This window comes from Rhea pennata, chromosome 19 (genome assembly GCF_028389875.1).
Source record: "Rhea pennata isolate bPtePen1 chromosome 19, bPtePen1.pri, whole genome shotgun sequence".
Lineage (NCBI taxonomy): Eukaryota > Metazoa > Chordata > Aves > Rheiformes > Rheidae > Rhea > Rhea pennata.
The window spans coordinates 702,565-726,525 of NC_084681.1; the positions used below are offsets into that span (position 1 = coordinate 702,565).

Genomic DNA, 23,961 nt, shown 5'->3' on the forward strand with positions numbered 1-23,961 from the left:
CCACAGAGCGTGCACCCCACAATGCATGCACCCCACAGAGCGTGCACCCCGCACTGGCACACCTCGCAGAGCGTGCACCCCGCAATGCATGCACCCCGCAGAGCATGCACCCCACACCGGCACACCTTGCAGAGCGTGCACCCCACAGTGCGTGCACCCCACAGGGTGCTGGCACACCCCACATCACGTGCACCCCACACTGGCACACCCCATGGCGCACACACCCCACAGCACATGCACCCCGCACTGGCACACCCCACAGCGCGTGCACCCCACGGCGCGTGCACCCGCTGCGGCAGCGAGCGGGGGACCAGCTCAGCCTGCTCCTGCCGCCCGTCCCTCGTCCCCGGGGGTGGCTCCCCCTTCCCCCCCGGCGGCTCATTTGCCAAGCCTGTCAGGCAGGATTAGACGTAATGGAAACCATGTGCTTTTCTAACCTCGCTGTGCATCTTGTGTTTAGGGCCCTTGCCTTATCAGGTTTTATCCTGTGTAATATTCATCATGCTGGTTTATTTATGGGCCCCCTCTTCGGGAAGGTGTTTTTCAGGCCTGCTGAATAAAACATAAGCCTTTGCTGCTTGTCGGAGCAAACGCGGCTTCTCTGATGTCAGCCTGACTAACGGCCTTTAGTTTTCTCCGATGACCGCGCTTTGGGAGAAATTTATTTGTATTTGGGTTCGTGTTGGTTGGGGGAGACGCGAATTCTTTTCCACTCTGCATAAACGAAACTTCAGCTTTCGGGTGGCGGGCAGGAAGCGAGGGCGGGGAAGGCAGCCGGGGGCTGCGGGGAAGGGGCCGCTGCTCCGCGGCAGGGTCCGCGGCGGGCACCGGCGCAGGGAGCATCGCCGCCGCCCGGCCGCCTTCCCGCCCCGGGGCGAACCCTTCCCTCGGCCCGGCCGGCGATTCCTGGCGCCGAACCCAAGCTCCTATTAACAAATCAAACTGTGAGAACCAACAGAAGCAGCCAGGAGATTTCCCTCCATCATCTGCTAATTTATAGGGTTACTGGTGTCAGCAGTTTAAAAGCAGCAAAATTCTATCAAAGAGCCACTAAAACTCGACACTGTGTGCTTTAAAACAATCACAAATGCTCATCTGAAAAGACTGCTTGGGATATAATTCCTTGATGTTTAATTATTAATATTCCAGGCAAACTAGTTAAATTCTACTGAAGAGAAGAGAAGCAATCAGAGTTAAAAATTAGCTGAAGTAGTATCATCAATCATTCTGGGGAATATTTTGCAGAAGTCTCGGCGGAGCTGCTCACGCTGAAAAGGAGGAGAGGGGCACGCGGCGGTCCCGGAAACTCGGGAGGCAGGAAGGGAGGGAGAGAGGGAAGGAGGGAAACCAGTTGCACGCTCTCCTGGGACACGGAAAGGCTGCAGAGCGCTTTCCGGAGCAAGTAGGTCCCTGCTGCCTGGACGCACAGGGAGGGCACCGCGGCGAAGCAGCAGCTTAACCCACCGGGCAAACCGCGTGCGCGGCCGCGGCGCCCGGGAACCCCGCGCGTCAGCGCCCACGCAGCTCTGCTCCTCCCCAGCTTCCCGCCCCCTTCCCGACACGCTCCCAGAAACCCCTCCAAACCCTCTCGGCAAAGCCGCCGCCGTCGCGCCGACCGCCAGGCTCTCGGCGGGTTCCCCCGCCCCGGATCGGGCGCTTGTTTCGCTCCCTCCTCTCCTTTCCCCTCTTTGCTCTTCTGCTTCTCTACCAGAAAAAGAGGAGAAGCCGAGGGCTTCTGCTGCTCCATCTGGACTCGGCCGGGTTTGTGTCTCACAAACGCGTATGCGGATTTCTCTGCTTCTTTATTTGTTCATTAAGACTTCAATAAAACGTTATAAAAACGTCCTTTTTTTGTTGTTAATTGCAATTCCCGTTTCAACATGCCGGGTGGGCCGGCTCTCCTCGGAGCCCCCCCGAGCCTCTCCGTAAGTAACACGGCCGGCGCGGCGCGGCACGGTGCGCGAGGCTCCGGGGGCCGCGGGCACCGGCGCCCGCGCGGGAACCCGCCTTCCCCTGCCCCACGCAGCGCGCCCCGCGGGGCCAGGGGGCCGGGCTGCCCCGCTCGCGCCGCAGCCACGCAGGCGGCCCCCGAAGAGCGACCTGTGAAAATCCGGCGGAACGAGGAGGGCCAGCGAACACAGCAAAACGACGCTGCCGGAGAACCAGACCCGTCCGATGGCTCCGACGACGCTCGGTTTTAACGGCACGGCTCGGTTCAATTCACGGTTAAGCCCGGCAGAGCCCGGTGCCTCCCGCACGAGCGGCAGACCAACGGAGTCCGCTCGGCGCCGAGGCGAGCGCCCGACCGCTCCGGCACAGCCGCACGCGAGCAGCGTGGTAGCGGAAAATGCATCCTGCGACGTGCATCACCGGCGCGTTTGATAACGCGTCCTCAAGAAATAAAATTGAAGGGAGAGCTAGACCTCTGCCGAGACAACGGAGAGGAACAGGCACGCTCGGGAGCCTGGGCGCACAGCCCGCGGACCTCGCCGGGCGCAGGGAGCGCTGCGGAACCGCCGACACGAAGCACGGCGAGCTGCAACCGGCAACAGCGGCCCGGCAGTGCCGTGCTGCTCGCTGCAGAGGAGCCCAGCAAGCGGCACTCAGCAGCAGTAACTAGCTGGGGCGGAAACTCCAACTTCAGAAGGAAAAAAAAAAAAAATCAACTCATGCCAGTGGTGCTGCAACAGCAGAAAAGGGCTCAGAAGCAAAATGAACCCAGAAATTACCTTGGCTCAACTACCTTTAACAGTCTACCAGTCAGCAGTAAAATCAACTTTCTGGTTGCTAATTCTGGTTGATTGAGCTGCATAAAGCTTAAGATTTCTTTACGCCATCATTTTTCACTCTAACACATTCAAGAAAACGTTGGGCTCTTGTGGCAAACGCCGGTTTTGGAAGCAAGCTGCTCTTGTATGTTATGTTGTTCTGGTACCGCATCGCAATCTATCAACGTCGGAGTCCCCAGAGCAGGAGAAATCAAACCATCGCGAATAAAGTGCAACTTTAAAACTCCAGTAGCCTGACAGTGTTACGCTAAGCCTCCTAACACGCCGCGTTGTATTGATGCTCTCCCCAATAAAGTCAATGCTGGCCCAGCTCGCTGCCTACAGCGCGTTTGCTCAATTAGAGGAGAACAAATAAGGCAACAAGCCAAGACGGTAGTGGGAAGCGCGGCGCAAAGCTAGCGAGGGCTGCTGCGCCCACGCACGGGGAGCCGCAGCTGCCCGCTCCGCACGTGCTCGCTCCCCGTCCCGTCCGCTCCCGGCTCTTCCCCTCGACCTGCTGCCCCGGCGCTGCTCCTGCAGCCGCTCCCGGACGGCCCTGCTCCTCGCGCCGGGGCCGCGGCTCGCCGGGGGGGCACGCAAACCGAAGGCGCAGCGCAGACTTTCGCCGCTGCCCCTCCCAGCCTGGCAGGGGACAGTGCGCAGGGGACACCCGGGCCACGTTTGCACCGCTGCTGTCGGGCACGGTGCACGCAGCCCCTGGCAGACGGGGCCCGCGCGCCCGCGCCGGCCCTTCCGGGACCCCCGCCTGGCCTGCCTCCGGGGGCTCTCCCGCCGCCGGGCTCCCCCGACTCCCTCCGAGCAGGCGGATCGCCCCGACCCTCCGCACCCCAGCGGGAGGAAGCCCCTCGCTGCTGAGGGCAGCTCTGTTTTCTTGCCCTCACGCGGCGCTCCTGGCTCCCAGCGTTTCCAAAGGCAATTAGAACAGCCCTCGCCCTGGGATTTGCCAGCTATGGCTGAGCAGCCTGAGAGATTCCTGCTTTTACACCTTTCCCAGCGCACCGAGAGTCGGTCTAGAACCAGGTGCAGCAGGAAAAGCCCTAGAGAACCCAGGCGACAGGAAGGAGCGATAAGCCCCCGGAGGCGGGCCAGGCGGGGGTCCCGGAAGGGCCGGCGCGAGGACCGCCTGGGTTTCCTCCCAGCCCGCCGCTGCCAGGGCCCTTCTCTGCTCCCCCCGGCGGGGCGCACGGGCGTTTATTTTTTGCACATTTTGAAAACGCTGACGCATCCCGCCAGGCTCCAAATCTGCAACCCCAGCGGCGGGATTTCTATCCTGCCGGCTCCCCCGGCCGCACAGCGGGACGGACCGTGGCACCTCGGCACGGCTGCGGCGATAACCCCCTGCTCCGCCCGCGCCCGGAGGAGCCGCGGGGCGAGCTGCAGGGACGCTGGCCGCCGGCACCGGGCCTCGGCCAGGGCTCCCCTTGCAGCTCGTCTCGGCCGAGCGCCGGCACCTGGCGTCGCCCCACAGCTCTGGGTTAACGTGCCCGAGCGGCGGCCGTGGGCGAAGGCACCGGCCCTCCGCGCCCGGCACGTCGGGCTCTTAACCCGCCGGAGACCCGGGCGAGGGGGCCGCGCGGGCGCAGGGCTCCTTCCCCCGCCCCGGCGCGTCGCATCGACGCCGTTAATTCCCCCTCCCGACACCTCGCGGCTCCTCTCTGTCCTGCAAACTCCCCCCTGCCCAGCCAGGCCCCGTGACTGGGAGCGAGCAGGGCACCAGTACAGCAGAAGGATTTAATTGCATGTCAAAATTAAATCTCTTCTGATGAAGAACAATTCAACTATGGCCCTGCCTAATCAAATTAACAAAGTCTTTTTTGATTTTCAATTATCTTCTTCGCAGGAACGCTTCATCCGGCGCTCCTGCAATACAGCGGACAAGCCCCGACTGACAACAAGACGGTGGCCCCGCGCCACAGCCGCTGGCCCCGCACACCGCGGCAGCTCCCCGGGCCGGGTGGGAGCCCGGCGGCAGCGCCGGAGCCGGCGATCCCTGCACCAGGCATCGCGCTTAGAGGTCGCGTGCGGAGAACCGACCCGTGCAAAGACGTCAACGGAGAGGCCGGTGCATCTGTTACAGGGCGCGGGGAGCCAGCCCCGCGGCGCAGGGCACGGGCCGCCCCGCGGAGCCGAGCACCGGCCCCGCTCCCGGAAGGCGCCCGGGCCGCCCGGCTCCGCAGGGAGCGGCCAAAGCGGGCGGCTGGCCGGGACGCGGCGTGCCAGCGGGGCTGCTCGCGCCGGGGAGCGCGGCTGGCGGAGGGGCAAATCCCGACAGCCTGCAGGCTCTGGGGCTGCTCCTAGCAGCCCCGGCACCCGAGGGACCCCTCGGTCCTCGGGGGCACCCCACAGCCCGGGGGTCCGGGGGACGCCCCGCGCTCCTCTCCGGGACGCTGTCGGCTCGCCCGTGCATCCCGCCCGCAGCAGCACTGCTCGCCCGCGCGTCCCACCGGCACCAGCACCACTCGCCCGCGCATCCCACCGGCACCGGTCTGTGCACGCGCCACGGGCGCCAGGAGCAGCTCGCAGCTCCCTGCAGCTGGAAAGAGACATTAAGTTCTCATGGCAGGACAAAACGCATTAAAAGATGCTAATTTAATTAAAAGAACACGACAATGGCTAAATTAGCAAGCAAAGGAGATCACCTATCCTCAATGAGGGCAGAAACACAACCGCAGAGGGCCGCAGCCGGCCCCGCGGCTCCGGCGCAGGCAGAGGCAGCCCGCTCGGCGAGGACGGCCGCTCCGCGGGGAGGGTTCAGCGGTCCCCTCGCCTCCCCGGCCAGCTGCAGGCACCCAGGGCAAGCAGGCGAGCACACAAAACGTTTCCCCTGGATCACCGGTGCTCCAGCGTCCAGCCTTTGCTCTGCCACCAGCACGCTGGGAAACCTGGAGCAATTCCTCCTCTCTAGCATGGTTTCCCCTCCCAAGCACAGGCTACAGCATTTGGTCCTACTGCAAGGTCTCTGGGGCAGGGAGCGGATTTTTATTTACATCTTTCACTGCATTTAAACTGCAACTAACCACAGACCTGCGTTCTCCCAGCAATAGCGGGTACCTGCCTCCCCCCAGCAACGCTGGGGCAACGTGGCACGCGTGCATCTCCCTCGTGCTGCTGACAGTGCACAGGAGGGAGGCAGGGAGGGAGGGAGACCCTCCCGCGGTGGCAGCTGGCCAGTCCCTAACGAGTTGCATTTGCAGATTCTCAGACCTGAGCTCCATCCTGCAGTGGTTGCAAACGTTTCAGGACAGCTTTATTGCCTTTTCGCTTTATTAAGCTGTTTTCAATGGAAACCATCTTAATTTGTATTGATCTTCATCTTACCGCTGCCCCTTCCTGCAGGCTTGGAGTCAGCAGTTGCCCCAGTATTTCCTCTCCTCCCTCCAGCACACAGCTATCCCACGCACTGTATAAAAATAGGCGCAGGTGATTTAAGCTGTTTGGGAAGCTCTCTGTGTGTGCCTGCTGCTCCCACAGGGGATTTACTGCTGCGCTCCAGCACATGCTCGGGGAGGGGGGGCTTTGCCGCCTATTTACTCATTCCGGCAGCGTTCGGCGCCGAACGGCTGCGCTGCGCTGTGCTGCAGCACGCTCTAGCGGCAAAAGCTCCTCAGTATGAGCCCGGGAGCGCGGCTCCGGGGCGCGAACGGGCCCTGCCTCACCGCGGGCCGGGCCTGGGCAGCCCCCGCGCCCGGGCGCAGGCAGCCCTCCCCGAAACCCTCACGGCACGCACCAGGAGGACCCGCAGCTCGCGACCGCCGGCAACGCGGGGGAAAAGCGGCCCAGCCGCGGCGACCGCCGCCTGCGGAGGCCTGCAAACGGCCACGCGTTGCATCGTGCTCCGCAGACCCTTCGGATGCTCCTTATAAGCGCCCCGGCACCCGGCAGCCCCCAGCCCACGTGCGGGCTGCAGCTGACACCTGCTGGCAACGCGGCCCCGGGGAGGGGGAGCCGCCGGCAGCGCCGAGAACCCGCCGGCCACCAGCCGCCCCCTGGCAGCGCCGACTCCGGGGGTGCTGCCCGGACCAGCGGGTCCTGCTGCTAACGCCCTTCCAGGGAGATGCGCCAGTCCCAACCCCCCCCACCAGTCGCGACTGCAGGGTCTTTCTTCCGCACAGACCAGCGTTCCCCATCCTCTTCCCAGGGCAAAGCACGCCGCGGCTCAGAGGGATCCTGCACCCATCACCACCGTAAGGATAACAGAGCACTGGCACAGGCTGCCCAGAGAGGCTGTGGAGCCTCCTTCCCCGGAGATATTCCAAACCTGCCTGGACACGATCCAGTCTAACACGCTCCAGGTGACCCTGCTGGAGCAGGGAGGTTGGACTAGGTGATCTCCAGAGGTCCCTTCCAACCTCACTGATTCTATGATCCCCTGTCCACGGTGCCACCGCTCCGCAGGTACAGCAGATACTCTGATGCACATGCGATTCCCTGCACCCCGGGTCCTTCACCTTTTATAGGAAGGCCACGACGCACAAGAACATGCATGCAGTTGCATCCCAGATTATCACACACGTGCCAGATGTCTTCTGCAATAGGGAACATAGTGAGACTCAGCATGAGAGCACTTACAGGGCTCGTAGCAGGTTGTATTCGTGGGCCTGGAGATTGCACAGACTTGGAGCAAACACCTGCCAAATCCCCAAGCACAGCCATTCCCAAGCAGCGCGTTCTGGATGTCCGGGTGCAGGGGAGCTGCTGAGCTGCAAGAAATCCCCTTGCAAACTCCCAGGGCAAAGGAGAAAGGGTCCAGGAAGCCCGGGGAGGGGGACCTGGGAACCACACTCCCCTTTCAAGGGCAGTTGGACTCACCTCTCGCATCCCTGGACTAGCTCAACCTTGGCTCTGCTGGAGCGGGGCTCCCAGCTGCCGCAGCTCACGCAGACATCCCTAGGCACCAGGAGGGGCTGGCGATGGCCAGGACCATGCTGCTTACCCTTGGGCGACCTGCATGGGCCTGCCAAAAGTCACAGCCTCAGCCCCCGTCCTCCTGCTGTTGCTGGATACGGCAGCAAGTGCACCACGGGGCTGGAGAAGAGCATGGACGCTGCTCCTCCAGAACATCGGTGGCTTCCAAAAACAATATCTGATTCCTGATTTATGGATAAAGGGACCAGATCCCATTCCCAGGTCTCTCCACTTCCACTCCCTTTTGTGCATTTTCCAAAGAGGGGTTGATCACATCCTGGCAGATGCTGGGAGCAGACGCCTAATGGAGGCCATCTGCCACATTTCACAGGGAAAATTATTCAAACTCACTAGGACTTTAATTTAATCAGCTGGCACTGAAGTGGGCACTGGGCTTTCATGTGAGCAGGTGTGAGCACAAATCGGCAAAGGCAAAGTAAAGCATTTCATCTCCATTCACTGAACCCACGAAACGGGAGCTAACATGCAGTGTGCAACCAACACATCCACCAACACCTTCCACCAGGGCAAAGGCAGAACTCCCGAGATGTCCTGAGCACTTTGCTACCAAGGAGCATTTCCACTAGAAAAGCTTAGCCACTAACCCTCCAGCATTCAAGAACCGCAACACAGAGAAGATTCATTGCAGATGACACGAGACCAGATGGGGTGGTGGTTACAAGTGGAATGAGTCTGCTGGCCTCAGTCTTATGCACATTCATCCACATCAGTGTCCCTGCAGACCTGGGAATGCCACTAACCAAAGGCAGAGCTAACTGCTCAGAGAGCAAACAGCAGGCAGGACGAGTCCCCAGGGCGCCGCCAGGACTGACGGGGAGCTGAGCTCAGAACAGCTCCGGGCGCTGTGCACAAAGTACACCGCACCCTCCTGGGCCTCTCCTGCCCTCGAAAAAACTGTCACACCCTCATTCCCCCAAATACTTCCCATATGCGAAGTGATAGTTAATTTACTGCAACGAAGAAGGGAACATGTCAGTCTGGCGCTTGCAAAATGGGACGGTGAGAAAGGTGCCGTCTGTGCAGCACGCTCGGAAATCTCTGCTTCACCCGAATGTACGGAAACTTCCCCGAGCTCAACGGCTCTCAGCTCATACACGGTTACCCTCAAAACTAGATAAAAACGTGTCTGTCAAAGAACGGATGCTGATACAGCAAGAACTCTGCTCAAGGGAAGCTGCACACAGCGACCCGGTGCCCACCCAAGTGCGTGCGTGTCTCCCCACCGCAGGCTCCCGTACAGCCGCTCCTGTGCCTGCCGCTCCACGGGCTCCCCAGGGCCAAAACTCGTGACACGGACTACGAGGTAAAAAGGCTCCAGTGCACCATGATGCAGAAGGGAGACAGGAACCGAGGTACCATCAGTCACTCTCCTGGAAAGGGTTTGTTAAAGTCCTCGCCTGACCACAGAAAGCAGAACCCACCTGCACTGCAGAGAAGGACAAAATCCCCAGTAACGTGTGCCAATCGACCTAGAGGAGAATTTCCTCCTGACCCCGAATCCAGGGGCTTGCCCAAACTCGAGCTGGTAAATACGACACATCACGCAGTATAAGGCCGTTTAGCACGCTCTTCCCCCAAACATAGCTCGTTGGGCTTTCCCCTTAGCGTTATCGCCTGTCCAGCCTCAACGACCAAAGCTCGCTTCACCCAGAGGCAGCTGGCAGCGACCTTCCCAGCACGGCCACCGAGCTGCGTCCCCGCCACGCTGGGCCCTGCAGCTCTGTCACTTACTGTTCAGCCAAAACGCTCCCAGGCACCGGCCTCTGCAGTATCATCCCCCCTTTCCTTCCGCTAACTTTCATTGCCACTACAACTGGTATATTATTATGGACATATGACATGAATTATTCTCCCCTGTCTGCATTTTAAATAAGTTACCCAGCAGCCTGGTACCAGACATATTTCAACCCTCAACCAGCCTGACTCAGTGCAACTCAGGGGATCAGGCAGTGAGCTATGCAAGTGCCTCGCTCCAAGTTTTACACCCTGCAGAAAGAGGAGCTTTCTCGCTCTGACCGTAAGTTCCTGCAACGTTCGAGGTACGCTGACGAAGGACTCAGCCCGCCTTCCTGTGCAGGAGCCAAGCAGTGCGGAGACAACCCCCACGGGAGGGATGGGAAGGAGCAGCGCTACCGAGCGCCGGGTTCCAGCCCCCCGACGCACACGCCACTGCAGCCGGCGTTTTTTCTGCTACGTGTGGGAAGCCGCCTGCGGATCTACCGGTTAAAGTGCAAGCCAGAGACCCCCCGCGTGGGTAATCCCACCTTTCACTTGCAGCGTGTCGCTGCGCGCCCTTCGTCCTTTGCCACCGCGGGGGCTGCAACACAAACTTGCTTGCTCCAGGATGTGGTGCAAGCGTTAAGCCTACACTGAGCTCCTGCCCCTGCAGGACAGGCCCACGCCTGGGGAGAGGTGCGAGTGCTCGGAGCGCGTCTCATCTCGTGCACTCCGACCCAGGGCAGCGGAAAGGAGCAAACGCGTTTTCTCATCCTTGGGGCTACCCAGAGACCTCACTCACCTGCCTGCCTAGGACCTTCCAAAAGACCAGAGCCCAGCTCAGCTGGAAAGCCCACGGAGCTGCACTGAAACTGGGTGGAGAGGGAGACAGGGAGGGAACGGGGATAACTTGGCAGCTGCTCCCATTTAGTTTGCACCTTCCTTGCCAGTGTGGAAGGAAACAAACGACCTGTGAAGGGAATGGAACGCAGTGATTCATTACCCCTGATGTGTGATGATGGCTTAATTATTTTTCTAACTGGGGAGAGACGCTTTCTGACAGCAGGTGCAAATTAATTCTCCACTGTTTTAAGGAGTGATCGGCCCAGGACAAGCAGAAAACTGGAAAACCTAATTAAATCGGGAACTGGGTGGAATAAATGGAGCGGGGAGTTTGTTTGCACGATGCTGATGGATATTAACGATTGCTGGTGAAGGCACCAGGGCTCCCAGCGGGAAAGTGGAGCTGTCTTGGCGTCTGCGCGCACCCAGCCAGGCTCTGACAATTTGGGGCAGGAGGTGTCATGATAGTCATGGTAAGTGCTACTACTGTGCACAGACGGGAAACCAGGGCCCTCCTTAGGGAAAAGCATCCACAGCTCTGCGTGCGTGGAGCGGAGAAGGGAGGCGCTAACAGGCTGCCAGCCAGATGTGCAGGCTCCAGGAATCCCTTGAGTGGTTCCCAGGCTCCGGGGAGGGCTGAGGCCCCTCAAGGGCAACAGGAAAATGCCACGCAATTACGGAGAGCCGTCGGCAGACGCCCTGCGCCACAGGCAGCAGGGTTGGGCAAAACAGTTGTCCCACTTGTGCGCAACCAGAGCGGAGACGTATTAAACAGGGGGATCTCTGGCAGAGCCAGTGTCCGGCCCCCAAGGCTCTAGAAGCCCCGAGGCTTCCAGACCCCAGGAGGGTTAACGGGGCTCTGCCCGCCGCCGCTCCGGCCGTGCCTCGCGCCGGCTCCGGGCGCCTGCCGTCCCTCCGCCAAGGAGCGTGAGGAAGAGCCGACACCGGAAGGGTTTTGCCACGGGGGGGAGCAGCCCAAGACCGCTTGGGAACATCGTTAGCTCAGTAATCAGGAAGGAAAGAGTTTATGTTGAGCGGTTGCCACAGAAACAGCATTTACGCTTTCCCGACGCTCCAGATTTCGGCTCTCTCCCAGCTCTTTCCGCGGGGTCCCGCGAGCCCAGCCCGGCCGCTGCCTCCTCTCGCCACCTCCGGGCTCGCTTTCGCTGCCCAGCCGGCTCCGTCCCGGGCCGCGGCGGAGGCGCCCGGCGCATCCCTTCCCCGGAGCGGGCGCCAGGCGCGGCGGGGCCGAGGGGCACCCTGCTGCCCCGCTCCCTCCTCTCCTCCCCGCCGGGGCCCTGCCCGCGGCCGGGCGGCCGGGGCCGAGGGCGGCCGGGGCCGAGGGCGGCCGGGCCGGCGGCTCCCGCCCCGCCGGGCTCTCCTTCCTCCCGCTCCCCCGACGCCCGACCCGGCGCTGCCGAGTCGCCCCTTTCCCTCCAGCTCCAGACCGCCAGCAATGCTGGGAAGAGCAGCCCTAATTGCTTTTTGTTTTTCTGTTTCTCCCTTCATTAAATCCCTTCTTCATCCCTAATAGTTTGGGATTATATAAAGGTTAATGTGTTTCAGGTTCCACACAAGTACAGCTAATTAACAAACAGTCCCCTCAATTCCCTTTAATGCCTACACATGTAATGTGATCGCTGCAATTACCTGCTTCCCAAAGCCATTACAAACCCCTGAAAATTAGCTGGAACAGGTGATAAAAGCCTCCTTTTATGGGTCCATAAAAGGAGCTGATCTCAGGGCAGCAGCTCCTCACCAGCCTGCCCGGAGCGAGCCAGCATCGGCAAGGGCCAGCACCCTTCCTCGGGCAGCCCGGCCCCAGCCGCCGGCTTGTTCCCTGCGCCCAAAGGGCCACCAGAAATGCTGTTAACTGAAACGCTGAGCTTTACCGCCTCTCGCGTGGTTTAGGCCCAGACTCGCTGCTTGAGACCACGTCACTTAGTAAGAGGCAATGCTGCTTTCTACCTGCAAAACAAGCTTGCAACCAAAGCAAAACCAGTCGGGTGTTTGGGGCACCCCGGAGGAGCCAGGGGAGCACGTACGTTTGTGTCTCCGTTTCTCCCATCATTAAATCCCTTCTTCATCCCCAGAAAGTGTCCCTGGGCAAAGGCGTTCCTGACCGACGTCCTCACGCGCTTGGCCGAACCGATGGCCGGTGCTGGCCCGGGTTCCTCGGGGCAGGCATGTCTGCCACGGCCTCGAAGAGCTGAGCTATCATTTCCAGGGACATAAATGTCAAAAGCAGCTGGGGACAAGCACAGGAAAAGGGTTAGAACTATTCAGCAATTACCTCCCTTCCAGGCAAAAGCAGGAGGGAAGCCAGAAAATGAGGCGAGCCCTTATCTGCATCTCCATCCTTCCCGAGAAGGAGCATCCCTGGGCAGATTTCAAGAGGGGCCATAGAAAAACCTCAATCGACCTCACTTAACCCAGGCCAGAGCTCTCTGCCCCGGGGAGCTGAGCTGTTCCTGCAACAACTGAAACAGCTCGTGGTTAAACTACTTCACGGCTGTTACAGGAAGCCACAGAGGGAAAGACCCGGTGCCAAAGAACGCAATGAGCTCTCAGAAAATTGCTCCGCTGGTCTATTAGCCCTTGTTAAAAACCTGTACCTATCAGGCAAGTTTCAATTTCCAGCTACTGGATCTTGTTACGCCTGTGCCTGCCAGATTAAAGAGCTCTCTAATGCTCGGTTTCTCCTCTGCTCCGTTATTGACGCTGCGACGATAACACTTGGATCCTCTCAGAAGCACGTGATGCTACAGCATCGAGATCCGAATCGAGCACCAGGTTTCTCCGTCCGCCCGCGTGCCCAGAGGCAGGCGGGCGGCCGCCCCGCGCCGCAGCCCTGGAGCGGCCGGGCGCCGGGTCCCAGGCACGCCGGGGAAGGCGATGCAGGCACCGCTCTGTCCAAAGCTGGTAAAACCCGCCGGCAGCACCAAGAACGCCTCTTGCCCAGCACCGCGGGCCGGCAGGACGCAGCCCAGATGTGACACCCATCCTCGCAGCGCAAAGCCGGCCGCCTTGCTCCGGGCACCCGGAGGTGCGCATCCGGCTGCAAACTCCCTTGGAAAATCAGCCCGGCTTCTCCGGAGCAGGCAGCTCCCACTCCTCCGTTGCCGGAGCAGCCTCGGGATCCGCACCCGGCAGTCCGCACAAGCGAACCTCGCCGCAGCGCGTGCTGCAAGGCAGAGCGGAGCAGACGCAGGTGCGCGCAGGCTCGGCGGCGCCGGGCTCGCGCGGCAGCGCAGCGATTCGGCTCCCGAGGGCAGCAGTAAACCCGCAGGTCTTCGGCTGGTCTTCAGCAGATGTTTACGCGCATCGCGCGGGCGCAGCGGAGCCGCGTGCCAGCCCGGCACCGGGGCGCGCGGGACGCACCGCGGGGCTTCGGGGGGCCCCGCTAGCCGGGCTCGGCTCCGCGGGCGCCCGCCGGCCTCGTCCAGCAGCCCTCATCTTCTCGGCATCCCCCCAAGCGCCCAGAGCCCCCTCCAGCGACGGACCTTCCACGCAAGAGCTTTTTATAAATGTAAATCGGGAAGAGCCTCGCAGCACAGGAGGAAAATCACTGTAAACAAAATCGCCGTTGCTGTGGAAACCATTAAAAATAGATTCCCCGCGCTCCCCCTTTTGTGCTGGGTATTATACAGCTGGGTTCCTTCATTCCACATTATTATTACTTTTTAATTATGAATAATTTCCGCCCTTCTATAGGAAGATGAAGTAAAAAACAGAACTTTCCAAACGAAGGGTCTTTAGGATGTATTTCAATATGCAAATGAAGGCAAACACCCGTTCTGTAGTGTTTATGCCACAGGGTAAAAGCTCTCTGCATTAACCCCTCCCATGCCACATTTCCTGTTTTCTCCCCTTTTCTGCAGCCAGGAAAGTCAGCGGCGGTTCTCGAGTCCGGAAAGTCGCCTGAGGAGCGCAGCCGGCGGGCAGCGGCGCGGCCGCTCGCAGCAGCCCTCGCCGCGGCGGGGAGGCTCCGACGCGCTCGCCCCGCCAGCCCCGCGGCTCGAGCGCGGCCCCGTCGCTCCTGCCTGCCCGGAGGCCGCGGGCGCCGGGCGCCGGCGACGCTCTCGGCGGCAGGGGCCAGGTTTGCCTTTGCATCGACAGTCCTGCAAGCTCAAAACGCCAAGGGCAGCACAGCGGCAGCTCCAGCGCCTCGACCGAGCCACGCACGGACACCCGCCGACGGCCGCGCCGCGCCGGGGCGCAGCTAGGGCCAGCTCGCCGGGCAGCCTCGGGGATCCTCTCCAGCAGCGACGTCTCCTCCGCGCTCAGCAGCAGGCCCAGAAGCGTGAGCGTCAGCCCACGTTAACGCGGACCTTTGTAGCCGCTTCCCGTTTCACCTCCTTTCCAACGCAGGATTTGGACTCCGAGCAGAGGACAAATGTCCGAGAGCGTTTGGAGAGCCGGGAGCGTGGTCCCGTTCCAGAGTCTGACTCACTCTCCGTTCGCAGCCCCGCTCATCAGGAGAGGATGCTCCTCAATCCGGACCGGTGACCGAGGACACCGCCGGCCGCCAGCCCGGTGCCAGGCGCCAGCCGAGGTCCTGGCAGGCCGCGCGCGCGGGGCAGCTCCTGCCAAGGCCTGCCGGCGAGAGCAAGCTCACGTCCCCCGCCACGCCGGCAGCGGGGGAAGGCTCCCCCGAGCGGGCTGGCCCCGGCCCGCGCGCCGCGCGCCCCGCACGAGGTCCGCGCTGACCCGAAGGGCCAGATGGACGGCACCGGGAACCGAGTCAAGGCACGCTGGGCGAACGGGCTGCCCGCTCTCCCGGCAACGCGCTCCACCCTCGCCCCAGGCCGGGAGCGGGGACGCCCCGCGCGGGAGGGCTGCAGGACAGACATCTGTCCGTTTGTCCGCAGGGAGCACAGACCGCGCAAGGGGCCGCTGCAGTCGCAGCCAGCCAATTTGTGCAGACCAAATTACATCACCCCAATCCAATTTCATCCTCCCAGAGGATAACTGGGTCGGCTCATACAGGAAACAACTTGTTTCGTCTTTAGGAAAGCTTCTGATACTCCATCACATGATGCTCATAAATAAAGCAGAGAAGCACGGTCTAGCCAAAAGCATTACCGTGTGGGCACAAAACTGGCTGGAAAACCATCATCAGATCTGTCTTCCAGTGTGCCAGAGACTACGCTGTATTTTCATAAGTGAGCACACAAAGAAAGAGTTTTCTGAAAATTTCCAGCTGACGCCAAACCAGAGCTGGGGCACGGCTCGGAGGAGAGAGGGCAAAGGCTGTTCTGCCTCGGGCTGCACCCGTGGAGGGGAACGCCGGGACAAGGCGTCCGCCTCGGTGCACGAGGAGGAGGAGGAGGAGGAGGAGGAGGAGGAGGATGTGCTGTGGCACCCAGACAAAAAGGAGCAAGCGCTGATATGCTGTTTTGAAAAACCGGCGAACACCGTACTACGAGGCACGAAGCAGGCGCCAGCTGCAAGACGCGCAGAGCAGTTCTCCTGCCCGTCCCTGGCTGCAGGCCAAGTCCAGCTTCGGACACAGCGACCCAGGAGACTCGAGCCAGCCGGGGAAGAGCTCGAAGGAGACCAGCAGAGCAAACAGGGCTACAGAAGTCACAGCTTACAAGAGACACCGAACAGACAGGGATGGATTAGTCCAAATGAGCGAATTTGGGGTGGAAGAGGGGAGCAAGAGGCATAAGTAGAGTGCAGCAAAAGAGACGTGCAAACCTGAAACCTCTCTAGGAACTGACCCTCAGCAAGAGTTTGTTTCCAACAGAGACTTCTAGGGCGTCCCGAGAGCAAAGCCCGTTCGAGAGCCTGGGGAGTTCCCTCGCCTCTTACTGGCGTTCGAGGGAGATGCAGCACGCCTCTTCTGTCAGAAATCCCCAAAGAAAACAAGCTCCCTTCTCTACCACTACAAGCTCTGTTGCTTCCCATTTCCAAGTTCTTTTGTGCTCTGTTTCTCCTACCACAACCTAAATTTTAACCCAGCCCCAAGTATAAACACTCAACGTTATTACCGCTTAAGGCTAGACGGACCATTAAACCCAGTTAGCACGGTGCCTGAGCAACACAGGCCAGCGACCACCGGGCTACAGCAGCACGTCCACCCCAGCCACGGCGCCTCTCTGCTAGGCGGGTATCCGGGCTTGATCCAAAGGCGCCAAGTGACGGAGAATCGCCCGCAGGCCCAAGCCGCTCCAATGGTTAATTACCTTCCCTGTCAAAGAGACGCACTTCGTTTCTAGCTGGAACGTGTCTAGCTCGAGCTTTCTCTGCCTGGATCTCGTCGTGCCTTTTCCCCTGCTAAACTGAAGAGCTCTGCTCTCGCAGAAATCTCTTGATCACAGCCTGAAACTACCCACACTGCAAAGTCATCTCTTAAACTCCTCTTGGATAAGAAGTTCCTGCTTAGGCTATGCCTCTCACAAAAAAAGCAGATTTTCCAGCACTTGAGTCATTTTTGTAGCTCCTTCCTGAGCATTTTCCGTTCCAAGACCGGTCCCAGCGCCCAGACCAGGCTGCGCGCGGGAGCGAGCTGCCTTCGACTCGACGCGCGGCGCGGGAAGCGTTCGGGCAGCACGGCCGTGGCGCTCTGCACGGAGAGCAGGAGCCCGCGAGCGGCTCACCCCTGCCCACGGGAGTATTTTCAGTTTGAAAGCAAGCTACTAAGGGAAAAAACTTCAGCATGCTGTCCTGCTCCTGGAAAACGACCCAACAAACCGGCTGCACGCAGGGGCAGAGTTCTGGCAGCACACTTGCAACGCAGAGCTGCCCGAGGGCAGGCTCCGGCCCCGAGGCCAGAGCCAAAGGGAGGGGGAAGAACCGCCGCCTGCGGGGAATACTCACGGGTCGCCTGGCTCCGGACGGCAAATCCGCTCCGGTCAGACCTGCCGCTTGAAAGAGAGAGAGCAAAGGTTTGTGCCGGGAAGGCAGGGATGCACCGAAAGCCCGGGAACCCTCCCCGGCTCCCGGGATCAAAGGCCAGCGGCTCCCCGCGGCGCGGGAGCGGCCGGGGCCGCCGAACTTCCACGCGCCCGGTCGCGGGAGGTCCTGCTCCAGCCACAACTGCGTCCTTATTTAATTCACAGCAATTATACTCGCATTCTGCTAGACAAATAGATTTTACAAGCCCTCAGTTAAACGTGGATAATTACGGCTGCCTGCGTCAGGGGACAGCCCTGCCCGGGCTCAGGAGGAAGAATCGCATCCCGGCTCCGTTAATGCTGTAAATTAGCGAGGAACGTCCCAGTGGCAGCAGAGTAATTACCAGCGATGTCGCCCCCCTTCCGCGGGCTGCCGCTCTCGCTCCCCCCAGCCCGCGTCTTCCTCCCTCTCGGTACGTGTGTGTTCGCAGGCATATGCTGCTGTTAATGGGGCTTCTGTCACTTCATCTGCTGGCGGAGAGTATTTTATCTTGGGAACCCTCTTTCAGTGTCAGAGCACAGACTTCCGACTCTAAATCACCGTCGGGGGAACACGCAGGTGTCGGGGAACGGGGAAGGGAAGCGCGAGGGCTCTGGACGGTAGCAGCGCCGGGGCGGTAAACCGAGGCACGGAGCGGGAGAGCCGACGCAGACGCCGAGCTGCCGCAGCGAGCGGAAGCAGCCCCCCGCGAGCCCACCGGCCCCTCCGTCTCCCCGGCACGCCGCCGCGTCCCAGCGGGGTCGCGGAGCGGGTCTGCAGCGCCCGGAGCCGTGCTCGCGGCGCAGCAGCGGGCCGGGCGCCCGCGCGGCCCCGGGGGCTCCGCTCCCGCGGAGGCTTTGGCCTTTCCCTCCCGGCTCCCGCAGGGACTCTCCGGGCCGTCCCGGCAGCACCGAGCCCCTACCGAAGTCCGCCAGGAGAGCCCCGAGCGCCGCCGGGCACGGCCCGGAGCCGCACGGGACCACGGCTCCTCGCTCCCCCACCGGCAGCCGCCACAGCAGAATAAAGATAAATAAGAGAAACAGAACAAAATCGCTGCATTTTTCAAAACGATCTGTCAAAGTAAAACCATGCAATCTAGCTTCATTAGGCCCTGTTGTCCCAGCGATGACTCTGCTGTCAAAGAGCAGGTAGAGCGAGCTCTCGCCAGCACCCCGTCCGTCTGCTTCCTGCAGAGCACCAGCTGCGCAGACGCTACCGGAGGCAGCGCCCGAGCCTCCGAGGCAGCCAGCACCGCGGCGCGGCCTCTGCGGTGATGCACCGCCGCGCTACCCGGGCGAAAGCAAGCCAGGAGGACACGGCGCGGCGTCCCTCTCCGCCGGGCCCGCAGCGGAGACGCACAGGGAGCGAGCGGCTCCCTGCAGCGGGGGCATCGGGGAAGCAGGGCCGCCTCCGTGCCCTGCCAAACCGCCTTCCAGGGAACCCGCTCGACCTTTCCAAAGCCCAGGTGCTCCCCGCTCCAGCTCCTCGCCCGAGGCCGGCGCACGCAGCAGCGACACGGCCCTCGGAGGGCTCCGACAAGCAGGGCTCCGGGGGGCAGATTCGCCGCCTTCTCCACGGCTTGTCAGACCTAGTCAGCGCCGGGCGTTCGCTGAGACACTCGAGAGCCTTGGTGACTGCGCGAGCGGGGCTCGGACCGGGAGCGCCTGGGGAAACGCCGCGCGCTTCATCAAAATAATTAGCTGAGCGTACGCAGGAAGAGGACAGCAGGGGCGCGTGGAAGAGCACCCTGCCCTGGCGTGCTCCAGCACGGGCTCCCGAGCCCTGCGAGCGAGACTCGACCTGACGGTCGCGACGACGGACTGTCGCGCAAACACGTATCCACCGAGCCCGCGAAGCGCGTACCCTCAACTCAGGCAACACGCGTCTTCGCAGGCGGTTTGCAGACCCTGCCGCCCATCCGCTCCCCGAAGCCGGGAACGCTCGGCACTCTGCGGACAAAACGGGCAGGAATCAGGCACAAAGCAATCGCGGCAGCGCGGCAAAGCTGCGGGCCGCCGGGCGCAGCAGGCAGGCTCAGAGCCGTGCGCCAGACCGCAGCCCGGCGGGGGCCCTGCCTGGCGCAGGCTCGAGGAGGCGTCTGCCGCACGGCCGGGATGCCCCCGCTCCGCCCGCGCTGCAGCTCCCACCCAGCTCCGGGAGGCTCCTGCCAGGGAAAGCTCGTGCACTTTGCCACTGCTGAGAAACTTCTGTGTTCCTTAAATACCATCTTCCCCTGGGCAACTTTGCATGCAAGTCTTGGGAATTGCTGGAGCATTAAACTGACATGTAGGTCAGAGTAAGAAATAGCTCAGTGCCTCCAGGAAAAAGGGTTTTCCTTTCTTATCCCAGTGCCTCCTCTGCAAGCGAGACACCCCGTGTAGGAACCAGCACTTAGCGTGGTTGACCGTTTCAAGCCTAGCACGAAGCACGGTGGGGCTTGGGCACCGGATTCAAACAATTTCTGAGATCTGACCTAGAGACAAATTACCATTTCCAGGGTCCTCCTAGCTCTTTATGCTCCCCAGAGCATTACATCTGCCGGAAAAGGCACTCAGACAATTCAATGCAGCAGGGCAGCCTGGGGGGACACAGACTGCCTGGACCTCAGCAGCGCACTACCCGGACCAGGGCAGGCCCAGAGATTCTCACTGTATTTTACATTGCAGAAGCTGTGTCTAAGGGCACACAGAAGACATGCCCTGGCCATAGGCGTCTGCGACCTAGGACCCTCAGCACCTGCCGGCCTTTCTGTGCAAGCTCCGTCCCTACCTGCAGCTCCCCGGACACTGCATTTACGGGAGCCCCCTGGGAAGGGCACCGAGGAAGGATGCACCATGCTCTAGCAGCGTACAGCCGTGCTGAGACCACGGCATGCCGCACCGCAGCCGTGCCTGGAGCTGCCACGGCCCTGCGTTTTCTGGCAGGAAACACCCAGCCACTGGCTCCATCACAGCCCGGCTGAAAGCCCAGCACGTGCTCCCGACGCGGCCGCAGCGGCCCTCGGCCCAGGCAGCACCTGCCCTGCACCTCGCGAGAGCAGCACGTCCCCGGTACCCGCAGGCCTCGTGGACGCCACCGCACTTAACCGACAGCTGTCTGTCTAAATATCCGCAACGCAAAGGCTCACGAGCACGTTCCCCCGTCCCTGTTCTTCCAGAAATACAAAGAGCTTATTAAATAAATAAAGTTTGGTAGGAAGGATGGCTGAAGGACAGGAAAGCCGCAGGCTCCCGTGAGCAGCAGCTGCCAATCAGTGTCACCCTTAATCACGCGTGCGCTGGAGGTCCGTGCAGGCCCACAGCTCCCAGGGTGATGGAGAAGGCGGCTCTCCAAAGCCCTGCACTGAGTTCAGGCAGCAGGTGAGCAGCACTGGTCCATTTTTCCCCACCGTGTTGGGTGCTCAGTCTTTTGGCTCCCTGTGCCTCCAAGGAGAATGAAAGAACAAGCAGCCAGCAAAGGACGACGGTCCTGCCGGGCGACGGCGGGGGAAGAAACCCCTTCTGCGGACGAGTCAGGCGGAGCAGAGCTGCCAGCACTGCTCAGACGATGCCCTCCGCCACGCAACATGCCAAGCTCCTGCCTGCAGAAGGAGCTTTCCCTTGAGAACAAGGTGAGTACGTCTGGGGACCAAAGGAGGGCACAGGGAAGCAAGGCAGCGCGGCAAGAAGCAATGCGGCAGAGAACCGGAGTCGTTTGCTCCAGGTGAGAAACGCCTGCAGGCGAGCTGCCCCCGAACGGAGGAAACCCTCTGCTCAAAACCAGGGGCCATGGGCCCCCGGGGATCCCCTCTAGGCCACCCCAAGACTTGAAACCACTGACGTTCCCAGGAAGACTGGCCCCACGGGGTGGGGGGAACAGCAGGAAGACTGCTCGCACTGCCAGCTACAGAAACTGGGGACCTCAGAGCAGAACGTTTGCCCGACGAAGCGTCCCCGCGGCTGTGCAGCAGGAGCTGCTGCGACAGATCACAGGAATAAAACCAAGAGAAGGGGGAGGCAAGCAATCGGCAAGGACCAGCTGTAAATCTTGGTTCTGGTGGGGCTGGAGATGAGCCGGTTGGGTTATGAGAGCGGGTGAGCAGCAGAGAGAAGAGGCTGATAACAAGAACAGTACGCGGCGCCTGATCCTGCTTCCCGGCTGATGCAGAGGCCTTGCTGTCAGGGAGACAAAGTGGAAGCGCTCAAGTGCATCATTGATTTTTAATAAAAGCAGGTAACACTCTGAAAACGCAACACTTAGCCTGGTTTTCTCTCCTCTGTTTGCCCAGTCTTACCCCCATCCCCAACTTGCTCCCCGCAAGCCCCAGGGGCCCAGGATTCAGCACGCAGCGGCTGCTCCTCCAGCACCCCCGGACGCAGGGGCTGTTCCCTGCCGGGATCTTCCCGTCCAGCCCCCCGCCAGCGAGCGCCTTCCTCAGGGGCACCGGGAAGAGCACAGGCCGAGCGCTCTGCGCCCGCGGGAACGCGCTCCCCGGCACCCTGCCAGCAGCAGCGGCCGCTCCCAGACCGGCCCGTCAGGGCACAAGGGCTTTGCTCTTACTCACGCTCCTCCTCCCAGCAGAAAGCCAGCGATGCAAACGCTTCCTCTTGCACGGGCTCGCTCTGTCAGCCGTGATTAGGACCGAAAGCAACTTCATCTTGCGCTGCACACACAGGATCAGGGCGGCATCTCTGCCGGGAAACCACGTACCCCCAAACCCTGTCCAAAATGGGTTTCCCAAAGCAATCGATCCACTTACAACTGGTGGTAACGCCCCCCTGGTAGCACGTCCCAGGACACTGCGCCTGAATTTCCACGGAGAGACGGCAGCCCGGCTAGAAAACCTCCCTTCGGCCGCAAGCCGCTCTCTTCTGCTCCGTTCACAGCCCCGGCCGAGGGGAAAGGATCAGAGCGGGGAAAGGAGCCGGGGGGGGGGGGGGGTGGGAGGGTGTGCAGTGGCCGCTGGCCGGACGCTCGGCTCCCCGCGAGGGAAGGGAGCCCTGCCTGAGGCCTGAAACTCCGGGGACTGGCAGAGAGAGCGGGTCAGGGCCCGGGCGCACACGCAGGGGATGGGGAACAGGAGAAACGCGGTGCGGATCTCCTGCAGGAAACCCCTGCGTGCAGCGGCGCGCGCGCCCCTCCCCTGCCCTGTCACTATGATTGAGTGCGGGATGCAAGCGCCCTAATGGTTTCATCAGCTTAGCTACTTTTTATGAGAAATTTGTTGCAATAGCTTCGCTTTCCCAGGCTGCTGTCACTTTAACGGATGCCAGACCAGAAAGAATAATAATCACGATGAGAAAACTTTGAACCAGAGCTAGTGACTTCCCAGGGGCGTGGGCAGGAGATGGGAGAAAACTTATTTTTGTAGGCGGCTCAGAACAACTGAGGTCTGCCCCAGCCCAGCACCACCCGAGTTATGAGATACACTCGAGCCTTCCTCTCCCTCCATAGCGCAAAGTAACAGCAGATGCGCTGCAGCGCTTGTGAAACGCGCAGCTTTGGACAGGCGCCCTCCGGACCCCGTCCCGCGCATCCTGCATCACTGCCTGCTGGACCAGTCCTCCGTGCCCGCGATCGCTTGCACCGTGCTTCCTCCCTGCCCGAAGCAATTCCCACACCTATTTCTGTCCCTGACACCTCTCGCCCTCCGCCGACTGCTCTTGCAGCCCCGGTCTCCCCCCGCACAGCTCTGCCAAGCGGCTCCGTCCCACTTGGCAGAGCATCTGACCTTCCACTCCCGCACTCCCACACTGTGCTCAAGAGCTCAATTATGCCCTGGAGCACCCTGTCACTTACTCCTTCCACCCACAACTTTGCCAATTAACTTCAGTCCTTGCCTACTGCCTCCTCCCCTCCGCCAGCCCTGCAACAGCCTGCCGCAGCCTGAGCGAGCCGATGGGTCTCGGGACAGGCGCACGGAGCCACGGGACGCAGCAACGCGCTGCGCCTCGGGTCGCCCCTCCAGCTGCGCCCCGTGCTCTGCCGGTCCGTCTGCAGCCCGAGGGCGGCGGGTCCCTCCGCGCAGGGGCTCCTAAGCGCTCTCTGCCTCGCGGGAACGCCGAGCACCGACGCGGCAGCAGCGGACAGGATGCGTGCCTCTCCCGCCGCCCCGGCACCCCGCGCACGGGGCCCCCGCCGCCCCTTTGCCGCCCGCCTACCTCTGCACCAAGCACCCGGCGAGACGTTTGCCCGCAGGACGGGAGCAGCCGCGGCGGCCAGCACCGAGCCGCTAACGAGCGCCGCCGCGGAACCGGGGCCCAGCGGATCGCAGCTATCGCACCCCACGTCCGGGGAGCACCCCGCTCCCCAGGCTGCCGGGGACGTCCCCGCGTGGAGCACCGGGCCCTGCGGCCCGCAAGCGCGGCGCTCCAGGGCCAGCGCGCTCCGGACGGGGCCCGTGCCTGCCGGGGAGCCGCGACGGCCGCGACGGGGGCAGCTTGCTCCGCGCGCGGAGGAGCCCCGGGAGCTCGCGCGGGGATTCCCGAGGCTGCGAGTGCCAGACCTGCCCTGCCGCCTGCCTCCTCCCGCGCGGAGCTGCTGCTTTGATATGACTCATTGCTGGAAGACAGGATTCTATTTAAAGGACGTTATTCGTAGAAAATTGAGTTTTAATAACAGGGCATCAAACGAGGAGAAAATACCAAACTTCCAGAGGGAGTTAAGTTTCCTTATGTTAATTTATACAGCACAGTTACTGCTTGAAGGAACAAAAATCACGGAGAGAGCCTCCCCTCCCGACAAAAAAGCCAAGGGAGCCTTGGCCGGTCTGTGCCCCCCCCCCCCGGCGTGGGTGCACCCTCCAGGCAGGGGCCCGGGGCAGGGG

At 61.7% G+C, this 23,961-nt stretch overlaps 1 protein-coding gene across 3 annotated transcripts in view; it reads right to left on the reverse strand.

Annotated features, from left to right (window-relative positions):
* Positions 1 to 23,670, reverse strand: part of RBFOX3 (RNA binding fox-1 homolog 3) — a 73,299-nt gene extending 49,629 nt beyond the window's left edge. For 2 of the 3 annotated variants that reach the window (XM_062592068.1, XM_062592067.1), the window contains exons 1-2: positions 23,641 to 23,670; positions 17,100 to 17,146 (exon numbers count right to left, since the gene is read on the reverse strand). The gene's annotated coding sequence lies outside the window, so the exon portion shown is untranslated. Of the gene's footprint in view, positions 1 to 17,099; positions 17,147 to 23,640 lie in introns of those variants that run through there. The other variant, XM_062592059.1, reaches the window with a different exon arrangement.
* Between the last annotated feature and the right edge of the window lie 291 nt (positions 23,671 to 23,961).